We start from the raw sequence: 6,730 nt of genomic DNA on the forward strand, positions 1-6,730 counted from the left end.
AATATTTATATTTGTCGAATATAAACCCCATAAATATTAAGTACATAAGTACATGATACTTTACGAATGCCAAAGCAGATGTTCAAAAAAGGAAGAAGACGGACGTGTCTATCGGCGAGAGAATGAAAACTATCCAAGCAAACGGAACAGGCGAAGACAGACGCGGACCGTGACCGTGCCTGCGACACAAGTTTACCTTACTTATATATTTGGTCGTGAATAAAAGGGGGCGATCTCCTATCAGGGATAGGAAGTAACTCGTTACTTGATTTTAACAAAGTTAATGATACAGTTAAGAGTTACTTTTTCCGATAACTTAACATAGTTACGTCGTTTAAGTAACTAAAAACTAATTTAATAATTACTTTCTGTATTTCAAATTCATTTGTCAACTTGTTTGTCAATTTAGTGTGTGGTCCACTTGACGAAGACTTACAAAGGCTTTGAAACCTTTCAATTGATCAATCAGGGAATGCTTCAAAACTGCTGACTATGTTCAGCAGAAAAAGCAGCTTTGCAATTGATGTACGATTCTTCAATACTCAATGATTGGTCTATACATTTAGATCTAGTAAGGAACTAAGAGCAAGAACAATCACATCAAAGAATTTTACAACAGTTGCAAAGCTGCCTTTTCTGCTAAACACTGTCATTTGTAGCATCAAGTAGACCGTAACTTATATGCGATTGATTATGGCTGCGTTTATATTCATTGCTAGTGCTGAAGCTAATTCTCAAAAGAAAGTCTTTGCCGTACAATTTTTTTATTTTTTTTAAATAAAATTGTATAGCAACATGTAAACGTAAATAATAATCAGAGTTTTTTTTCTTGAGATTTCACTCTAGTGTGATCCCGTGTATCCCTTATTTAATGTTAAATGAACAATAAGGATGCAATGATATATAGAGTAACGTTTCTAAATGCAACCCTAATGATATCGATGTTATTTGTAATGTTCTACTGAAAATTCTGCTGAAAAAAATAACTGAAAGTCACTTTTTCAATAACTGTAATTATAACGAGTTATTTTTCAGAGTCAATAACTTGTAATGGTAATTGCTTTTTGGGAGAAAAAAATTGTAATTAATTAATAATTACTTTTACAAAGTAACTTTCCATACCTGCCTCCTTCACATATATGTATGTATCAGATACTGCAAGCAAGTTGATAATGTTGACACAAAAGTGCTTAATCGTAATAAGAAATAAAAGTTGTACAATAAATAAGATTGAAATTTATCGATTAGCTTGATCAATGTGATGAGCAAGTTGATAAGAATTGATAAAAATCTCGCTGGAATGTTTACCCGCACGCACATGATTTCTCTCTCTCTCTCTCTCTCTCTCTCTCTCTCTCTCTCTCTCTCTCTCTCTCTCTCTCTCTCTCTTTCTCTCTCTCTTTCTCGCAGACTTAAATAACTTTTACGCAAAAGGAAAAGTTTACCAAGTGTTGGGGAAGTCAAAATACAGAAGCGAGTAATGATTGGGGAGAAGGAGAGAGAGAGGGCAAAGCGGTCGACGGTGAAAGCGAAAGAGAGTCGAGCAGTAAGATAGGGTCGGAAAGGAAATGAAAAGGTTGCAGACGTGAAGCGTAAACAGTCGAGGTGCGATTTGACGTGCACACTGACTCGTTGGTGCGTGCGGGGGTCGTTGAGACGCGCTTTCCGCTTTAAGAATCCGCCCCGTAGAGGAAGACGGCGATGGCTGGAATCTGTAAATCTGTCATTGCGCCCGTATTCGTGCGCGGAATATGAACTTCTTCGCATCCGCACCGCTTCGCGATGCGTTTCCTCGGATCTGAGCCGTTTCACTGTTCAGAGCTTCAGAGGGCCTGATTTGGTCCGCGAGTCGGGAAAGTAGTTTTGTCTCTTCAGAGTAACACGTATTCATAGAGAGTCCGAAGAAGTATCGGTTACGATACCAAATTACAAGATATCGAGATGTGCATTGTATGAAAATATATAATACAAAAACAGCATAGGGCGATAAAATCATAACAGATTCGTAGATCGATGTAATATATATATATATAAAATAGGCTTAAAAGAATAGAGCTTAATTTTTGTCTTAATTTTTTTCCTTTAAAAAAAAAATTGAAAAAAGATTTTTCGCGAATTAAGTTTTTCAAAAAGAGCGCGACAACATTGATATCTTATAAAAATGTATGATATAAAAAGCTTGTAATCGTTTTGCAATGGTCTCGAACTATGAAAATATTATTTGAAATATTTTTTTCATGAAAAAAATTTCGCGATGTATTTAGAGATTTCATCACTTTTTTTCGCGTTTTGTATATATTTACACACACACACACACACACGCGCGCGCGCGCGCGCGCGCGCGCGCACACACATATGCACATGTATACAATTTAATCACGAGAGCTTCTTCGAAAATTCAGAAAGCGTTGTGCCGTGTCGACGATGTGGAAACTATAAAAGCTCTGCCACCGTGTACACACGATATACGAATTCGTACGATCCGTAGTACGTGACGATGACAGATTCATGGTCCATGGCATGGTCCATCCATAACCTTCCTCCTGAATATATGGATGCACGCCCCTTCTTTCCTCCTTCCTCTTTTTCCTCTCCATCTACTGAGCGATTCATTTGTCGGTCTTTGATCCGCGACCAACAAGCCACTACCGGAAAATTAGAAAGATTTATTAAGCTCCTCCACACTCGTGCTACACACTCTATAGCTATCGTTAATTTTCATTAGGTATAACTGGTATGTACATTTGATAGGTAGGTACTTTCGATTTCATTTGGTATTACCGAGATATAAACGAAATAGCAATAACAGACGTTGTGAAGATCAATATAAATTGGTTAATTCTTTTTTGTACATATTTGTATATTGTTAGTAGCAGCCATAAGAATTAATTAAAGAAGGAATACAAGAAGAAACAAGTAATTTTTTTAAAAGCCTGGCAGTGCCCAATTGAAAAACATAGGTAATCGGAAGAAAGAACAGATTTCAACCTATATAGAAACTGTGTACCTATATCAATATATGTATATGATTTTTGATAGACTGAAATGTGTTATTACCTCCTATTATCTGTCTGCTGTTAGACTTAAATGAGAATTTTTTCGAGTCAATATGTCTAATAATAATGCCTCTCTTTCGATCCTATTCCACATACGATTGTTTTTTATAATAATATGTAGAATAAAGTATGTACATGATTAATATTCCACTTATAGTGGCACGCAAAACAATAGCAGCGTGAGCATTTTGATTCAGCGTTCGTTAACTGATTGTAAGAGAAAACCCAGTCAAAAATTGGATCCGTTAGAAAAGATACTCAGAATGACATGACGGGAGAGTGAAAGATTCCAGACACTTCCTTAAAAGTTATCGGTTACGCCTTCGCGATAAAGAGGGTTTGTAAGGACTAATAAATAAGTGCATGTAGAAAAGGAATCTGCACACACACACACACACACACACACACACACACACACACACACACACACACACACACACACACACACACACACATGTACAATTATTATAAAAATATTATAATTTAAAATGAATTAAAAATTATGACGTGATAGCCTAAATTGAAAACCGACTTCATGTTTGGCGTCTAAAAAAGCTGGGAAATGATTAATTTCGTTCAAACTATGATCCAACAAGAGTATATAAATTTATATAGGCTAGTGTTATTTCTCCTTTTATGACAGATACATATGTATCTTGATAATATATAATTAAGAGATTGGCTATTGTTTTTAACAAAAGAAAAATAAACTTACGTAAACTCATTTCTTTGAGTTGACGATAAAGATTTTTTTATTGTCCTTTATTTCTCGATGTTAGTTAATCTGGAAGAGCTATCGCGTCGCGAGAAGTGGTGTCGGTCGCTGATATTGCATGGTGGCGAGTGAGAGTCGCGGTTGACCTCTCGGTGAGGGTTAACTCTGGTTAGTCGCAAATGTCGCAATGTACCTATAACGATGCGAAGATGAAAGAATATGGTAAAGAAGGGGAAAAGGGTGTCTTTTTACTGCCGTGGCGCGGCGACGTCACGCGCCGTCGATAAGCATGGGCTTTTCTCTGTGTATTTGACATCTTGCGCAGCTTTATATTACTCTTAGGGTTAAGGTGTCAAAAGTATGACAAGACCTCCCTTGTCGAGACACACACTGTATTTTTCTCATAATAATCTCGTGTGCGACCACACAAAAGTCTTACTTACTACATATCTATACGTGCAATGTATTACATATATACGATGCCCCAATTTCACACCAAATAAATTAACAAGATTTCGTAAAATAATTGCTACTATATATTAATTAGCTATAATATGCTTGTAATTAATATAATTAAGCTATACATGGTATAAAGATATATGTATAATAATTAATGCAATATGTATACAAATTTAAGAAAAAATATATATTGTATTTACAATTAGTCTCTAAATTTGTGGAATGTGAAAAAATCGCGATATCAATGAACAATGTGAAACACTTTATTACTAATTGATATATCCTGTAAGCGATATATACATACAATATATACTATATACAATATATACTATAACCTGTCTATGTATTATCGACAGTTTATTATCATTGTTGTAAGAATCAACTGTATATAATTTACAAGATCTGATTATTATTTGTTAATACTTTGGCGCACTCGATGCAACGAAGAGTTAAAATGTAACGGCCCTCTAAATTCTCACTCCAAAAAAAGTTAAAGTACTCCAAAGTTAAAGTACTCCAAAGTGTTGAAAGTTACTATTGAAAAAGAGTGAAAAAATTTGTATCCTTGAATAAGATTTTTATTTTTCTTTTTCGAATGAGATTTCTTTCCTTTGTGGAATGAATCACGGAGTGCAAAACGTTTAGTTAGAGCGGGAGAATGTATAGCCTGCACTGACGATCATTAAGCATACGCTTGTAATATGTTTACACAGCGTTGTTCCTCGCGCAGCCATCAATCACGGCGAACGTCGAGTCAGTCTCGTCATTCCACAGAGGTCTTAGACGCTCGAGTTCCTTTCTATCTCGCTTCGTTGCCACTCTAGCTCGTCATTTCCGACAGTCGCGATGTTAAACCATTGTCAACCGCTCGTGACAAACGTATCGTATTCTTATAGCTTTAATTGCTATAATTTAACAGCGATCGATTAGTGTGCGATACTTGAAATACCGCAACATTCCACGTACTCTTTCTGAAAAATCTCACGATTTTCATGTAAAAAGGAAGATTTTAGCTCAACTTATGATGATAATAAATGAATCTTTATTATGACAGAGAGAGAGAAAGAGAGAGAGAGAGAGAGAGAGAGAGAGAGAGAGAGAGAGAGAGAGAGCTTGTCTTATCGGAAATATCTTTATATACGTATACTATATTTTTAATATTAATATATATTTTTATCAATGATAAAAGTTTCGATGATAAAGGTGAGAAAGATAGATTCATATGAAATTGTTGTGTTAAATGCCTGACAAATGTTTATAATATAGTATATATACATATACTTGAATTTATAATAATAATAATAATAATTTTAAAAAAATTTGCAACGAATTGCAAAAAAAAAGACGCAGGTAGAGTCGTTCGTTTTCGAGGTAAGACACATGCATATTCAGTTTCGTAGGAGAGGAAGAGAGAATTTTGTGTTCAGGAAAAATAAATTGTGCATGTTTCACATTATATTTTATACAGTTTATTCTTCGTTTGGCCATAAATGTTCCTTCAGTGCTGTCGTATGCTGTGAACGAGGATTCTTAAAAAGTTAAAGGCACAATATAATAAGTATGATAGAGCCAAGCGGCATAATTTATTAAGGCACTTTTAGTAACCACGTTACTCTCACCAAGTGTCTCACGGCACGTTTACTTTCTCGTCTTGGCTCGAGAACGTTTTAAACTCGTTCGGCATTTGAGACACCCAGTATAAATAGACGCACTTTGCTCCTACAAAAGGCACTTACTTCCACAACTTTGCCAGCAACTTTGTCGATCAGTCGATTCGTTTCTTACACACTAATTAATTTAAACGCTCAAAAAAGTGTATGTACATTAATATCAAAGTGCAAATAAAAGGCTTGCATCGATATCGATTATTTAGTTTTCTTTGTTGATAATTTTAGTAGGTACTGCATGCAGACAGGTTAGCACTTTATAACAATATGTCGGAATTACCAACGATGATATGAGCGTATTGTCTAACTCTCTCTCTAATTATTATTCTCTTAATATCACCAGATATGTATATTTATATGTATATACAGTATCACACGTATATATACATATAATATATAAATATGCATGAGCAACGTATAAAAATCTGTTTTATTTTTTATTCAACTCGTAGATTCATATAAGTTAATAGTTCTAGATAGAATTGTAAGAATTGTAACTTGTTCTCTTGTAAGAACTCGTGACTTGTAGAGTTGTAATTCTATCATAAGACGTATAATCATTCAAAAATGTCTACGAGTCCTCGTAAATATTATTGCTAGCAAGAAGCTGCTGTAAAGATATTGCATAAAATTTCATAAGTTACAAGTCTTATGAAAACATGTTACGATTCTTACAATTCTGCAGCTTAGGATAACCCCATAAAATCAAATGTTGGCACAATCTTTGGTACAAGTTGCATCATCAACAAATCGTGTAATCAGTAACAAGCATTCCTCTCTCTCTCTCTCTCTCTCTCTCTCTCTCTCTCTCTCTCTCTCTCTCTCTCTCTCTC

The sequence above is a fragment of the Atta colombica genome, unplaced genomic scaffold (genome assembly GCF_001594045.1).
Source record: "Atta colombica isolate Treedump-2 unplaced genomic scaffold, Acol1.0 scaffold302, whole genome shotgun sequence".
Taxonomy (NCBI): Eukaryota; Metazoa; Arthropoda; class Insecta; order Hymenoptera; family Formicidae; genus Atta; species Atta colombica.